The sequence below is a fragment of the Typopeltis vanoorti genome, chromosome 9 (assembly GCF_054136105.1).
Source record: "Typopeltis vanoorti isolate ZY-2024b chromosome 9, IOZ_Tvanoo_1.0, whole genome shotgun sequence".
NCBI classification, from domain to species: Eukaryota; Metazoa; Arthropoda; class Arachnida; order Uropygi; family Thelyphonidae; genus Typopeltis; species Typopeltis vanoorti.
This window is the reverse complement of record NC_143557.1, coordinates 133,365,193-133,383,063: the sequence shown is the minus strand read 5'-3', so window position 1 is coordinate 133,383,063 and position 17,871 is coordinate 133,365,193. Positions and strand designations below refer to the sequence as shown.

At 35.0% G+C, this 17,871-nt stretch overlaps 1 protein-coding gene across 7 annotated transcripts in view; it reads right to left on the bottom strand.

Annotated features, from left to right (window-relative positions):
• Positions 1–17,871, bottom strand: part of LOC150103584 (uncharacterized) — a 242,367-nt gene that overhangs the window by 30,134 nt on the left and 194,362 nt on the right. For all 7 annotated transcript variants that reach the window (XM_090398303.1, XM_090398302.1, XM_090398304.1 and 4 more), the window contains one exon: positions 8,759–8,949. The gene's annotated coding sequence lies outside the window, so the exon portion shown is untranslated. The remainder of the gene's footprint in view (positions 1–8,758; positions 8,950–17,871) is intronic.

The following is a 17,871-nucleotide window of genomic DNA, read 5'->3' as shown; positions in this document are numbered from 1 at the left end:
AAGTATTGTAATTCTTCCTAAATCCAGCTTGCTCACAGGATTGCATTCCCTCTAGTTTAGATTTTAATCTATTATTTATAATTTTTATGAAAACTTTATATATGATGGGGAGTAGGCTTATAGGTCTGTAGTTTTTAATTTCTTCCTTACTGCCCTTTTTAAAAATTAATATTAGAAGTGAATTGTTCCAATTTTTTGGAATTTTTCTATGTTTTAGGCATTTATTGAAGAGTTTCCTCAACTGTTTGATAACAGGGCTTCCTCCCAGTTTTAAGAAGTCTACCATAATCCCATCTTCTCCTGGGGCTTTTCCATTCTTCATTTCCCGCAGTGCCATTTTCACTTCACCTTGTAAGATCTCAGCAGCATCATGTTCTTCCTCACTCGAGTTATCCAGAGGATTCTTGGATGTCCCGGTCTTTGTCTTCATAGAGTTCAGTATAAAATTCCTGAATTCTTTTGATTATTGCATCTCTATTTTTTATCAGTTCACCATTTTTTCCTCTTACAGCATCTATTTCCTTTGTTCCAACTGATAATGTTCATCTCAGGACCTTCATATTACTATTGTTTTCTACTGTTTCTTTAATTTTCCTAGTATTATACGACCTAAGTTCATGTTTCATCCTTTTACGTATAGGTTTACAAATTTCCGTATATTCTATTTTATCGGTGTCATTCAAATCTCTTTTCACTCATATCTCTTCTTTTCTTCATCAGATCTAAGGTTTCCTGTCTTAGTTTTTCCTCTCCTTGGTGCCTTTTTACACCTCCTATTTCTAGTGCACAATTCAAGATAGATTCTGTTAATATTTCATTAGCATCATCGATGGTAGTAGCCGTGTTTAACTTTTTTAGTTCATTTTTGAGTGATTCTCTATAACAGCTTTTATTGTGGTAGAGATTTTGTAGATTCACTAAATCAGACTTTTTTCTTATGAGCTTATTTTGTTCTCATTTTTCGTTGATCCATACTTTTGCCCTTACTAGTCTGTGGTCACTTCTTGTGTTAAATCTATTAAGCACTTCAGTATTAATTATTATATATCTTCTGTTGGAGAGGATGAAGTCTATTTCATTGTAAGTTTGTCCATTTTTTGGTTGATTTTCTTCTTGAAAACGCTGTTCATAATAAAGAGGTTATTTTCTTCTGCAAATTCAACAAGTCTTTCTCCACTTTCATTCCTCTGTCCAAATCCAAATTTACCGATGGAGTTCAGATGGTCATCTCTGCTTCCAATTTTGGCATTAAAATCACCCATTATAATTATGTAGAATTCTTTAGAATTATTGAATGTGGATTCTAATGTTTCATAGAAATCTTCTATCTCTTCGTCTGGATGGTCTATAGTTTGGGCATATACTTGTATAATTTTCAGTTGGTATCTTTTATTTATGAAGAGACTTAGTTCAGCTATTCTTGATGTTATCTTATTTACAAACAGGACATTGTCCTTGATTGTTTTATTTATTAGGAATCCTACGCCACCAGTCGAGTTTCTGTCACATTCCGTGGTAGAGTAGATGTCCAACTTTTAATCGCATGAGAGTTTCTTCTTTCCTTCTTATCTCTGAAAGGCCCACAACATTTTATATGTTCCAATTCCTTCATCAGTTCTTCCAATCTATCATCATCCCGTAGAGATCTGCAGTTATATGTTCCTACTAATATCCTTCTATCGTTGTGCACTGTAGACTCATTGTAGCTAGTCGTCTCCACTAGCTACAATGAGTAAAAATTAATACACATGAAATTTACAAAATCAATTTTTAATCTTTGCTTGTGCTGGGTTGTGGATCGTCAGGGTCATGTTCTTGGGTTGAGGTAGGAGATGTTCTCTTGATGAGGAACAAGCTGACTTTGTTTGAACAGTTTGTTTCTTTTTTTTCTTCATATATCTCACAATAACAATGCACAGCATCTAGAATGATATGTTCAACCTTTGTTAATCGTTCGACATTAGGGTCCATTGCTTCAAAACTGGCGAGAGCTTTATTCAGTTGCAAAAAAGAATCTGAAAAACTCTTTGCAATGAATTTTTTTTCTGGCTCCTTTTTTCTCTTCCTTCTCTCTCGCTTTTTCTTCTGACACTCTCTATTCTTCCAATTCAATCAACTCTTCATCCGAAAGTTCTTTTATTTCACAATCTGGCAACTTCTCTACGTCTTCTGTTTCACATTCTAATTTAAGATTTTTTTGCAAGTTGAACTATTTTTTCTGTAATCACTTCCAGTTCCTCTTCTTTTTCAAATCGTTCAAATGTATTCGCATAACATTCTAGACACTTTTTCCAAATTCCCGACATACAATTCTTTGTTACACATTCCCATGCAGTCAAAATATTCTTGATATACTGAAGAATGTTGTACTGCTTCCAACAGTCTCACAAAGATAAACCAACATCAGAATCTATCGCTTCGATGGCCTGTGCGAATGTCATTCTGAGGTAGTGAGCCTTGAATGCTGAAATAGCACCCTGATACAAGGGTTGAATGACAGCAGTTGTGTTAGGTGGCATAAAAACCATTCTAACATCATGTTGAAGGTCGTCCAGATGAGGAGGGTGGCCAGGAGCATTGCCCATAATCAATAAAATCTTGAAAGGGATACCTCTCTCTGCACAATATTCACAAACCAGTCGTCAAACAGTGCTCGAGTCATCCAAGCCTTAGGTTTGAATGGTAGTAAACTTCATTCTTTCTTTGAATGGTAATAAACATCAACAAGCAGTGTGTGCTTGTTGATGTGCTTAAATGCACGAGGGTTTTCTGAACAATAAATGAGAAAAGGTTCCAGCTTAAAACACTGTGGCATTTCCACCGAGCAACAAAGTCAACCGATCCTTAAAAGCTTTGAATCCTGGCATCCTTTTTGCTTCTCAGTGTATGTACGTACAATTAGGCATGCGTTTCCATTGCAAGCAGGTTTCATCTACGTTAAATGTTTGTTCCAGTAGATAACCTTCTTCTTTGATTAAATAGTCGAAACTATCAACGAATTTTTGGGCTTCATCTTCATCTGCACTTCCTGCTTCTCCTGTGACACGTACATTATGCAAAGCAAATCTTTTTTTAAAATGCTTAAACCATCCAGTACTAGCCTGAAAATCTTCTGCGTAATCATCTCTGGCATGTGACTTTAAACTCTGAAACAGACTTCTAGCCTTCGCTTGCACTGTGCAAAGGCTCATGGGTGAATTTTTCTGTATTAAATCTTCTATCCACATAAACAACAATTGCTCCATTTCATGGAATGGGTCCCTGTCATTGTTTGGTTAAAATTGTAGACTTCATAGGTGCGGAACCTTTCACAGCTTCCCGAATTCTTTCTTTGTCATTAAGTATCATCGATACCGTGGAATGTGATAATTTTAAGTCACGTGTAATAATAAATTTAGTTTAATCCTTTATCCAAGTGTGTGCAAACAAAGTTTACGCCTGAAAGTATCTTCAGGACTGGGGTAGACTCCACCTTTGCAAGGAGTCACCCGGTGTTGTACCACTTTACCCCAGTCCTGAAGATACTTTCAGCCGCAAACTTTGTTTGCACACACTTCGATAAAGGATTAAACTAAATTTATTATAGTCTGACCAAGGGAAAATAAACTTTCAACATCTTTCTCTAAATCCAGAACAATTTAATAAAAAGGTGGCACACCATTTGGCAGCTCCTATAGGAGGAGATGACCTTGCTAATGCTTCTGCCTTGGTATCTCCACTTGGGCCTGGCTCCCACTGAAGAGACCTCAATAAAGGTCGAAACTAATCTGGGTAGTGGCCCTTCCCTTAATGCATAACATTATACATGTCTGCAAGGAGATGTGCTTTGCATTATGGGAGATACTGAGATAGGAGTGTTGGTAGCTTGCTCCACCTTTGCAAGGAGTCGTCCAGTGTTGTACCACTTTACCCCAGTCCTGAAGATACTTTCAGGCGCAAACTTTGTTTGCAAACACTTGAATAAAGGATTAAACTAAATTTATTATAGTCTGACCAACTGAAAAATAAACATTCAAGTCATGTGCTATCATATTCACTTTCTTACTACCTTCATACTTCTGGATAACTTTCATTTTACACTCTAAATCAATAGTTTTCCTTGACTTCATAGCTGGCGTATCTGTAGATGAAGGCATTTTCCTTTTACTAGACATTTTATGGGTAGTATTTCAGTAGAATTTTAATAAATACACCACATGCAACAGATGCTTGAAAGCGACTGAGTGTATGTGAGAGATAGTTATCGTACAATAACTATCGTATCCCATAGTAATTGTACGCACAGCTGCCTGGATTTATTATTAATTAATTTTTTTTTTTTTTTTTTTTGTGGTTGTAAGTCGAAGACCAAGTATATTTCGCAAAATTTATTGAAATTAAAGACTACGACTTCTGTGTTATTTTTTAGTTTATAATTTTAAAAAGATATAAGAATTTGAAAATCTAACATTATCACATTAAAGTTGGATAAATTCAGAAAGGAATCACCAAAAAACACACATACTAACCACAATAATGACTATTTAATTGGTAAATATTTCATCCCAAGTATCTTGGGACATCATCAGTACAGTAGATGCTTGGAATGAAATATTTAAGAATTAAATAGTCATTACTGTTATGGTTAGTACGTGTGTTTTTTAGTGATGAATTCACCACAGGTTTCGTTATATAAAAATCAGAAATGAATGATACCAAACATATATATGTAGGATTTAAAACATGACATAAAAACGTTTTAAATAGGGAAATAGTCGAGAAATCATGGGAATATAACAAAGATCTCTATTTAAGTTTTGCAGACCTGCAAAAGGCATATGATAAGGTGGCAAGAGAGAACCTATTCAAAACACTACAGTTATATGGTGTCTATGGGGCATTATATCAAGTAATACTTTTGCATTTATTTTAGTTGTAAGTCAGCAGTAAGAACTGAAGAAAGTACAGGAAGATGGTTTAATGTTAAATCTGGTATCAGACAAGGATGTACATTATCACCTCTGTTATTCATTATCTATATGGATCACATTAAATGAAAGCAGTATTAAACCTGATATCAAAATTGGAGATGCTAATCTCAGCTCTTTACTTTATGCAGATGATGTTATACTTCTAAATAAATCTGGTGCAAGTCTGCAAGATTTCCTGACTAAATTGAATAACTGTTATAATAGATTTGTTATGAAGGTCAGCAATAACAAGATAAAGATGATTAAAAATAGGTAGAAAAATTTAAAATATCAATTGCATTGTGAATGGAGAAGCTATAGAACAAGCAAAACATTTCAGCTACTTAGGTGAAATGTTTTTTCACTACGATCTTTAGTGAAGATGGTAAATTAATGGTAGGAAGTCAATTTAATAAATTTATATGGAATAAGAGAGAAATCAGTAAAAACACTAAATTAGCTGTATACAAGACGGTGTTCAAACCAATTGTAACATATGGATCTGAGAGCTGGGTTAGGAATAAAACACCTAACCAAAGACTAGAGATAAGTCCTGAGAAAGAGGTGTGAACATATGGCAATATCATATTAAAAATGAGGATATTAGGAAAGAACTTGATACTGTTAGCATCCAGGAATGTGTTAGCAGAGCTAATCTTTAATTTGTTTAAACAGATTAAACATTAGCAAAACAAGTGTTCTCTGCCAAGTTGGCAAGAAAAGACCCATCAGGAGACCAAGATACGAGGGTGGCCTGAAAAGTTCTCGGCCTAACAATGAAAAAACAAATTTATAATTTCAAAATAATTTTTATTTTTCAACATAATTTCCCTTAAGACTAATAGATATATTCCAGCGATGCCCCAGTGCCATTATCCTGTCCCTGTAGTGGTTCTCAGTAAGATCTGCAAAATAACCCTCTACAGCTGCAATCCCCTCTTGATTCAGAAAAACGCTGACTAGCGAGGAAGAGTTTTAATTTTGGGAAGAGATAGAAATCAGAGAGAGCCAAATCTGAGGAATAGGGTGGATGTTCCAACAATTCATAGTGCAGATCCCTTAATTTTTACATCACCAAAACACTTTTGTGGGCAGGTGCATTGTCCTGATGAAAGATGATTTTTTCCTTCTGCAAACTGGGTCTTTTCTCACAATTTTTTTCATCTAGTCTGGTTAAAAGATTGGAATAATATTCCCCAATTATTGTTTTATCCATTTCCAGTTAATTAATAAACAAAATGCCTTTAGCATCTCAAAACACCGATGCCATGATCTTTCCTACTGATGGAACTGACTTTGTTTTCTTTGGTGCTGAACAACCAACTTCTGTCCACTGTTTTGGATTCTGGTGTGTTAGCGAATCCAAGTCTCATCCATAGTAATAAATCGACACACAAAATCAGTTTTATTCTTGTTAAAATGCTCCAAGCACTGTTCAGATTTTTTAATGCGAGTGTGTTTTTGATCTGCTGTGAGCAAGCGTGGCATGATAATTCATCATTGAAAGTTTATTTTTCACTTGGTTAGAGTATAATAAATTTAGTTTAATCCTTTATCCAAGTGTGAGCAAACAAAGTTTGCACCTGAAAGTATCTTCAGGACTGGGGTAAGGTGGTACAACACTAGGGAACTCCTTGCAAAGGTGGAGCAAGCCACCAACACTCCTATCTCAGTATCTTACCACCTTACCCCAGTCCTGAAGATACTTTCAGGTGCAAACTTTGTTTGCTCACACTTGGATAAAGGATTAAACTAAATTTATTATACTCTAACCAAGTGAAAAATAAACTTTCAACATCTTTCTCTAAATCCAGAGTAATTTATTAAAAAAAGGTGGCACACCATTTGGCAACTCCTATAGGTAGAGATGACCTTGCTAATGCTTCTGCCTAGTATCTCCACTTGGGCCTGGCTCCCACTGAAGAGACCTCAATAAACGTTGAAACTAGTCTGGGTAGTGGCCCTTCCCTTAATGCATAACATTAGACATATCAGCAAGGAGATGTGTTTTGCATTATGGGAGATACTGAGATAGCGTGTTGGTAGCTTGCTCCACCTTTGCAAGGAGTGTCCTGGTGTTGTACCACCTTACCAGAGTCCTGAAGATACTTTCAGGTGCAAACTTTGTTTGCTCACACTTGGATAAAGGGTTAAACTAAATTTATTATAATTCATTATTCCGCACTTGCGGAATAATGAATTACTGACCATTTAAAACCCATCCTGTGCAAAGCTTTTTCATTTGAAATTCTTCATGCAAAATATATCCTACACGTTCTTTAGAAATGCCCATAGTCTCAGCAATTTCATGCACTTTGACTCGCTGATCATCCAATACCATATTGTGCACTTGATCAATGATTTCTGGTGTTGTTACACTTTTTCGATGTCTTCACGTGGGTCATCTTCAAAGCTGGTATGACCAGTTAATTGAAACTCGGCAGCCCATATTTTAATTGTTGAAAAAGAAGGAGTAGAGTGCCCATAAACTTTTATGAACTCTGACTGAATTTCTTTTGACATTAAACCTTCTTTTACAAAGAATTTCAAAACCTCATGATACTCAATTTTATCCATTTCAAGGGATACAAACAACACTTTTACTTCAGACAGCTGTATTTTCACATGACAATTTCACATGAATGCTTATGACATATGTGCCAACTTAGAAAAAAACTAACATTGGAGTCTTGACAGATAACAGATTGATTTAGAGGAAAATTGTTGATAAGAAGTTAGTAATGATGTAAGTTCTTCATGTAGTACTATCATAACATAGCACTGGTTGATCAAGTGGTTGTTAGTGTATCTGTTCTCCAGCCAAAAGGCTGCAGGATCGAATCCCACCGTGTGCATGGATGTTTATGAATGTCTGTGAAAATACTAGTGGTGAGTGGTAGATAGGGTGTGTAGTTGTGGTTTGTTGTAGTTGATGGAATGAATGGTGGGGAGAGGGTTGTAGAGTTCCCTCCCTCGATGATAGAGGTGTCACATAAATAATGATAATATCCTGTACACCCCTTGAGGGTACATGTCAAGAATTTGATGATGATGTATATAAATGATTAGTAACTGTGCTAAATCTATTAGCAATACTTGCTGGTAGTGCATTCGCACATTACTGTATTTTATTCTGAAGAGAGCCAAAAAGCAACTGCCACTGAGTATCCATTCAAGAGAGAGAGATAACAGAAATTATATTTCTTAACTAAAAGCACCTCACCATTTGATTTAAAAAAACCACGAGACTGAATTACTTGGAAACCACCATAAAGTCTTTATTTATATGTGCAATGTACAATACACATAGCATTACCTACTATATAACTTCTTTATATACATATCAAATTGGAGAGTTTTATTTATTTTTAGTTTTTTTTTTGATGTACCTATCATTTTCTGCAAATCTTATTTTCAGTAACACTGCACCCGAAATAACAAATATGATGCATGTACTGTGGATTTTCTATACTGAATTTATGTAAATGCAAATACAAACCAATAAATGAATTAACAATGGTTTTAACTATTGCATTTACAAAATAAAAAGAAGTTCATCGTATAGCATTATTAACCATCTATGATTACAAAAACAAAATATTCTCAGTATATCTGCATTTAACTGTTAAAATTAACTGCTCTTATGCTGATAGCCATATAAACTAGTAGTGGCTTTATATAATTAAAATGTAATGGAGATCAATGATAAAAAATTATTTTCAGTTTTGAGAATGTAACAGAACTAAAAAAAAGAAAAAAAAAAGTTACATATAAATTCAATTTTAAAAAATAAGAAGATCATTACTTACCTGCCCAGAGCAACCAGTTTTTAGAAATATCAATAACAATTACTTTACAAAGATCCAAGGGGGAGTACATTAAAAACTGTTAAATATGAATATAGCACCAAACTGGTACTGCCATATCTACAATTGGCTACCTTCAGATCTCATGATGATAATACGCTACGTGATGAAGTATGGGCTTTCTAACAGAACAACTGAAAATAAAGGGAAATGGACATGTAATTATTTCAAAATGTGTTGAACATGTCTAGTGAGATCAAAAAATAACTGAAAAATATATATTAGGTGTTTATTGGATGGATGCAAACCTCACCAGTGCTGTAGAGTAGCGAGTCTATACCATGAGAAGGGCATGTAGAAAAGACCACTTTACACTGCACTCGTTGATGTTAATTATGTTAGCGCTTATTCTGTAAATGAGTACTTTAATTCTTATTTATTAAGTTATGTGAAGAAAGAAAATCATTGCACTCAACAACAGAAATGAGTCTTTTAAGTTCACACGAAAACACAAAGAAATTATTCTAAAAGTCATATATTTCAGCATGAAAATTACAGACTGTCATCAGTGACAAACAGTAGTTAAGCAGAAAGCCAACAATGGATTGATTTGCAATAGTGAAAGCTGCATAATGCTATACATGACACAAAGCAAAGGCATAACTTATTAATTAAAACTTTAATGATATGTAATTAAAATAACACTTTCCCATATCTTTGATATTGAGAGGAGTTGTTTGTTCCAATTCCAATTTAGATGATGAAATAAGGCTTTGGTGCTTTCTTTAAATAAACGTCCAAATTTATTGTGACAATGATGGAGTAGGAGTATTTCAGACCATGATATCTGCACCTAATCTGTGTTTTGCAAACCTCAATTTCTTGGATTTCCTATTGATGATATAAGACTGCTGTTTTTGTATTCTTTTTTCCAATGAACACCAGTCTTATATTATCAATAGGAAATTCAAAAAATTGGGCCTTGCAAAACATGGAATAGATACAGATCACAAGCTATAATCTAGTGACTACATTTATTCCAATTAACAAATTATCATTATTGTTTCCATGTTCTAAAGATAAACGTTGATTGCTTGCATATTTTGGACAAACTGGATGTTAAATCAGTTGCAAGACAAATGTGTATATTATCTCCACTGTTATTATAGATAACAGATTAATTTGGTTGAAAATTATTGATAGGAAGTTAGTAATGATGGAACTTTTTCATGTAGAACTATCAATCCTGTACATGTTCCTTCCCCTCTGGGGGAGTACAGGATATTTTGATAGTTCTACATGAAAAGTTTCATCATTACTAACTTCCCATCAACAAGTAAATGAATTTAAAGAGGAATGATACTGTGGGAATAATAGCTAGTGTGCAAATAATGGGTCTTTCACGATGAGTCTTTGGACTCCATGGAGATACCCATACAGAAATCCTGGAAAAGTCAGAAAAAGGCATCCCTTCTCTACTCTCCTAAGGATCCACTTCCTCCCCTCTATTTTAGGTGTTTACAAGGTTCCTTGTTCTTGCAACTTATCATATTATGTAAGTAGACTGGGAGATCTGCTAACATCCATCAAGAACAAAAAAAAGGTTCCTAACCTTTTTTTGCCTGATGCCCCCTGCTCATTTTTTAAACTAGATTAATGACTCAATAAGATAATTATACGAGGGCTGTTCAATAAGTAATAAGACTAATTTTACTGTCGCGATACCACTCATCACAATATTAATTTCTGTGGAATAAAGAAATGTTGCTGTCTGTATTAACAAAAGAGGTTGATAGATGGTGTATATGGGCTGATGTGCCAGAGTGTCACGTGACTAAATGCAAGCTTGTTTCAGCGCGCCTACGGGCCGCGATCAGTCATCTAAATGAAAGCGTATTTGGAACAGCGTTATGCAATTAAATTTTGTGGGTGTTTACAAAAATCGCCATTGTACAGTTTTAACATGATACGTGAAGCTTTCCACGATGAAGCAATGTCAAGGGCAAGCGTTTTTCGCTGGCATAAAACTTTTAAGGAAGGAAGGCAAAATGTGGAAGAACTTGAATGTGAGGGAAGACCTTCAACATCCATCACAGAGACAATGATCAACACAGCAGCGATTATCATCAAGGAGGATCGCAGAATTACAGTACGCCAGCTGCACGTTGTCCTGAATATTTCTGTGGGAAGTGTTCACTCAATCATGGCTGAACATTTGGGACTGAAACGTGTTTGCGCCCGATGGATTCCCAAACTCTTGACACCGGAGCAAATGCAGCATCAAGTGGATGTGTGCACAGAATGGAAAGAAAGACTGGAACAAGAAGACGACTACTTCTTAAAATGCATCATTACAGCAAATGAAGCTTGGTTGTATCACTATGACCCTACAATGAAACAACAAAGCAGTGAATGGAAGCATTCTTCTTCGCCTACCCCCAAGAAAGCAAAAACTGTAAAATCGGCTGGTAAAGTTATGACCATAATGTTTTTTGACTACGAAGGCATTGTTTACCAACATGCTGTAGAACCCGGGAATACCGTAAACGGCTCATACTATGCGGATTTACGAACAATGATACAGCACATCAAAAGGAAGCATCCATTGCTGAAGAATGGCTTCTTATTGCACCAAGATAATGCAAGGCCACATATTGCTGGTTGTGTGGTGGACGTTTTGCAGAAGAACAACATAGATATCCTACCACACCCTTCTTACAGTCCTGATCTCGCACTGTACGATTTCTGGCTGTTTCCTCAGCTCAAGAAACCACTAAGAGGCCGTCATTTCGAAAGTAACAAAGCATGTGTAAAAGCTGCGGAGGCAGTTTTGAAAGAACTCTCAAAAAACGGACTTTCACATGTGTTTAAGAAGTGGATGCAACGTTGGAACAAATGCATCGTGTCTCACGGTAGTTACTTCGAAAAAGACCATGTAAATGACAATTAAAGGTAATCTGTTTTCTGTATAAATATAGCCTTATAACTTATTGAACAGCCTACGTATATTATTAGGCAAATCTAAATGATCAACATATTTAAACTGATACTTAATTAAAAATTAATGAATTTGATTCAAATTAATTTTTATTTTTACTCAAAAACGTACTGTATTTAATAATCCAATCATTAACGACTACCCTGAGCCTGATGAGATCCTGCAAAATTTTCAATATCAGGTTCAATGTTCAACAAACGAAGTCTCAAGTCTCCTCTTTCACTTATTTGCAATCTATTTATAACCAAGTATGAAGAAGGAAAAGCAATGAGCAGTAATTTTATTTCTTGTCAAAGTTGAGGATAGTTCTGGCATGTTTGGCCAGAATCTTTCATACCCAAGCTGTTGAAATTATACTTGAGCTTCAAAATCATTTTTTAAGTCAATAAATTCTTAACACAAATTTGGATAAACAGAAGTGGCATCAGAAAGAAATGGATTTATGACCCAATCGGGTATTTTAAGCTCATCAAAGTGTTGGAATCTGATCATCAAGCTTTTTTTCAGTTCAGTGTCAGAAGATGGGAACAATAAAAATCCAAATCAGTATCTAATATTTGTAGACTTGGGAATTGAAGAAAATCTCGTCTTGGAATGCTCCTTTGCTTGAAGAATGTTAATTTGCTGATAAAAGCATTTATATTTCCCTTACCTTTAATAAGATTTATGTTGCTTCCCTGCAATTTGATGTTAACCTAATTTAATTTGGTGAAAATATAAAAAAGATATGCGATATCAACCATATCCCTTTTTTAAAACATTACACGTTCTCATCACGTGAATCAAGAAATTCCAAAACAGTATCGTAGTGATCATTAAAGCGTCACAGATGCTTTAATGATCACTATGGATAGTCTATCATTATGTAGTGATAGACTACATAAGACTCTGGATGATGTTATTAAAGCAATGAATAAAATAAAATCCCAGTCACTGAATACCCGTATTTTTTGGGGACTTTCTCATGAAAATGGAGAATTTAAATGTCTTTTGCTTCACACTGACGTTAGATGACTCTCAGATGGAAACTTTTTGCGACAGTTTCCATCTGAGAGCCATCAACTTTAGTGTGAAGCAAAAGACATTTAAATTCTCCATTTTCATGAGAAAGTCCCCGAAAAATACGGGTATTCAGCAAATGGGATTTTATTTTATTCACTGCTTTAATAACATCATCCAAAGTCTTATGTAGTCTATCACTAAGATGTTTTACAGCTAAAGTACTATAAATCCATGGTGACGACTATGGACATGGTGAGCTATGGAAATTTTGACAAATGGATCGCATCGTCGAGCAAAAAAAAAAGCCGTATTTCACACAAAAGCTTTTATTAATACAGCTTGTGTACTCCTTAATCAAAAAGTATTAGGGGACAATCAACCTGTAAAGGCAATCATTTTTAAACAAATATTTCATGATCTAAACATGAAATATTTGCACACAATCATCTGTGTTAATTTATCTTACATAAGAAAAGCATTTTTTAACTATCAAAATATAACTAAAATCTTTTATAATCGTAGTCGGCATTTTTATAAACAAAATAACTTTGTTTTGTTTGTGTAGAAGTTTTTATGACAATCTATTATAAATAATAAATAAATATTATCTAAACACAATAATATTGAAATATGTTATATTTCTCTTTTGTTTTTATACTTCAAGTGATAATCAACGGTACCAATCAAGGGGCATTATTTTATAGTCCTATTTATTTATGTGATTACCAAAAGTGAATTATTCTTTGTAAAATGGTAGTGACTATAATATTTTATTTAATAAAATCACTTTGTTAGGATACCATATGAGTTTGTTGCTTAATATATTTCAAAAAATTGTTTTTTAAAAAAAAAAAAAAAAAAAACGTAAACAAGAACAAGGGACTCGCAAATTTGAGAAAATTTTTTCTCAAATTTATGCTTTGATGGCGAGCCCCTTATAGCTCACCACTGGTGATGACCAATCATAACTGGTGCTCCATCAGTTGCACAAGCATATTTGTGAGAGGAATGTTTTTATCATTTAAAAAGTCTTTTGGAAAGAAAATTTTATGGTTTTTAAATCTTCACAAAGTTTTTTTTTTTTTTTCCCAATATCCTTTGCCATTTCGTCAATTTTTGTTGTTGATAGTAAACTATTCCGGAGAATAATTTACGACGTCATGTTATTTTTACCTGGGCCAATCATCGTATCTAAAACTTCATCTACAGCCGGTAAGATGAGAGTTTCGCAAATAGTATGTCTTTCCACATTTGGCAAAGAATTTTGAAAGGTTGTAAGACACAAGTCCCTTCTCTTGTTGGTTACTTCGTTTTGCAACCAACCCGTCCAGGACGATTTTTAAATTTAGTCTTCAATTCGCAAAAGTACTCCACATCCATTTTTGCTTTATTTGTATGCTTTATGCTTAAATGCTCAATCATTCTTGAAGGCTTCATTCTTCACCTGAGAAAGTTGTTTTAAGCACATTCAAAACTGCTCATTATTTATAGACGGAATAACTCATTTTAAATATTCACTTGAATATTGATGACAATTACTTTTCTTTACTCATTTTAATATGCAACAGTGCTACACAATATCAACGAAGCGTGCCACACGATACCACGGGCTAGATGTAAACTGCAAACCAGGATTGTCACAAATAGGCATTAGAAAAAGTAGCAGATAAAGCTTATAAAACTGGTGGATTCTGTTAAAAATGGCCCAAATTACTTATTTTCAATGTACAGTAAAAAAATTCACACCAAAAAGTAGTCCAATTACTTACTTTCAATGTACAAATTCTAAAAAATAAGTAGTGAATAAATATGAACACTATTGCCAGACAAAATAAAAAAATGATGGTACAACATGACAAAATTTCATGCCGGATGGGGCATCGCCTGGTTAAACAAGGCCCACGTTGTTTTCGCCAGGGAACCAGGGCGAACAACGAAAAGTCAGCTACTGGAACAATTCTGAAAACAAACCCCAACTCAACATCACCAAAGTTAAAGATAGGTACTATCAACGTAAGAAGCCTGAATGGCAAAGAAATGGAGCTAGCTGAGGAATTAGATAAGTACCAGATCAACATAATAGGGGTGACTGAAACAAAAAAGACCAAAACTGGCGAGATCTTTCTGAGCAATAAATACAAAGTGTTATATTCAGGCAATGACAATCAAGGAAAAGAAGGAGTAGCCATAGTATTCAACACAAAATATGAGGCTAATCTTCTTGAATGGCAGTCAGTCTCAAGTAGAGTAATGTGGACAAATATGAGAATGGGGAACTGGACAATGAGACTTATTTGTGCCTATGGTCCCACAGAAGGTTCTACTAAGGTAGAAGTGGAGGAATTTTCTGAGGCTTTAGAAAAAGCAACTGACACAATGAAAAAGGAAAAGTTGGTCCTTGTTGGGGATCAAATGGCAGAGTAGAAAATGATTGTGAGACATACAAAAATATTTTGGGAAAATTTGGAGAAAAGAGCAAAACTAATAATAATGGCAAATATCTGTTGGATTTCTCAGGACATGGACTGGTTATTACTAACACCATGTTCCAACATAAAAACGTGCCCAGATTCACATGGAGAGAACAGGCTAGGAATAAGAAAAGTCTCATTGACTATGTTATTGTTGATAGTGATGTTTTCTCCCTGGTGCAGGACACCAGAGTGTACAGAGGATTTCAAATTGGAAATGATCACTATTTAGTCTTGAGCATGATAAAATTGAATTTCATATTGAAAAGAATAACATGTAAGAAAGTTTTAAAGCGAATAAAAGTTGAGCAGCTCTCAGATGTGAACTGTAGACTAAAATACACAAAGATTATTGAAGAAAAAATGAAAGAGTTTGAGAACAGGAATCAAACCTTGGAGATTCAGTGGCAAACTCTGAAGAAAACATTGATTGATTCTGCTAGAGAGGCATGTGGTGAGGTTGTCTGCAAGGATAAAAAAATCAGAATGCCCTGATGGACACAGGAGGTTAAAGAGGCAGTGAAGGAAAAGAAGAAAGCATATCAAAAGTTAGTTCCTGGCAAATAAGTCAGCTTGTGCTCTTAGAGAATACAGAGATAAATGCAAGAATGCTAAACACTGAGTAAAACTAGCTAAACAAGTCATGGGAGGACTTTGGCAAGAATATAGAAAATAAATATCAAGAAGGTGGCAAAATATTCCGGAGGTTGTTGAAGAAGCTTAGGAATGGAGGAAAGAGTGCTGTAAAAGGAGCTAGAGATGATAAAGGTGACATGAAAACGGGAGCAAAAGATATCCTTGAAGTATGGAGTAATTACTTTGAAAAACTGCTAAATGAAACAAGCAGTGATGACAGCACAGTGATAAAAAAACACTGACCAGGCATGCAGTCAGGAATACATATCCATACTTGAAGTAGAAAAAGCCATCAAAGGCTTGAAATGTGGAAAGGCAGCAGGAGTAAATGATATTCGACCAGAAATGCTGAAGTATGGTGGTATAAGAGTCTTACAGTGGCTGCACTGCATAGTTCAGAAAGCCTGGACAGAGGGACGAATTCCCGATGATTGGAGTAGAGTTCTCATAGTACCCATATATAAAAAGGGAAATAAAACTGAATGTGGGAATTACAGAGGTATTTCCTTACTGAGTGTTCCTAGCAAGATCTATGCAAGTATACTTGAGAAACGGTTGAGAAGAATTGTGGAAGAAAAGCTTGGTGAAAAACAAGCTGGATTCAGGCCAAATAGAGGCTGACAGGATCAGATCTTCATTTTACGACAAACAGTCGAGAAAGCATGGGAATATAACAAAGATCTGATTTAAGTTTTGTCGATTTGGAAAAGGCATATGACAAGGTGCCAAGAGAGAAGCTATTCAATACGCTGCAGTTATATGGTGTCAATGGGGCATTATATCAAGCAATACTTAGTCTTTATTTGAGTTGTAAGTCAGCAGTTAGATTTGAAGGAAGTACAGGAAGATGGTTTAATGTTAAATCTGGTGTGAGACAAGGATGTACATTATCTGCTCTGTTATTCATTATCTATATGGATCACATTATGAAAGAAAGTGGTATTAAACATGATATCAGAATTGGAGATGTTAATGTCGGCTTTTTGCTTTATGCAGATGATGTTATACTTCTAAATAAATCCGCTACAAGTCTGCAAGATTCTCCGACTAAATTGAATAGCTGTTGCAATGGATATGGTATGACGGTCAGCAATAAAAAGACAAAGAAAATGAAAATAAGCAGAATCATTGAAAATGTCAACTGTGTTGTGAATGGAGAACCTGTGGAACAAGTTAAACATTTCAGCTACTTAGGCACAATTTTTACTGAAGATGGTAAATTAAATATAGAAATAGACAACAGAATCAGCAAAGCTGGTATGGTGGGAAGTCAATTGAATAAATTCATATGGAATAAGAGAGAAATTAGTTGGAACACCAAATTAGCTGTATACAAGACAGTGTTCAAACCAGTTTTAACTTATGGATCTGAGAGCTGGATTAGAAGTAAAACATTTGACCAAAGAGTAATGACCGCAGATATGAGAGTCCAGAGAAAGATTATAGGCGTGAACAGATGGCATCAATGGCAATATCATATTAAAAACGAGGATATTAGGAAAGAACTTGATATTGTCAGAATCCAGGAATGGTTAGCAGAGCTAATCTCAGGTGGTATGGTCACTTAAACAGAATGGGCGAGGAAAGATTAGCAAAACAAGTGTTCTCTGCCAGGATGGCAGCAAAACGACCCAGAGGAAGACCAAGATATAGGTGGATTGATACGGTACAAAGTGCCTTAGATGATAGAAATATAAGATCTGATAATGTTGGAGTCTTGACAAGTAACAGACTAATTTGGAGGAAAATTGTAGATAGGAAGTTAGTAATGATGTAATTTTTTCCCATATAGTATTATCATATCCTGGCAGGAATTTGATGATGATGTATATTAGTAGCATTATAACGCTCACAGTGCCCCCAGTGGGTGCTACTGCCCAGGTTAAGAACCACTGATCTAGAAGAACACAAAAATACGTCCACCACCACAACTATGGTCAGTCAGACTACTACTTGGACACCTTGCACAGAATCAGATGGAAGAAACTACCATGCTTCATTGTTACAAA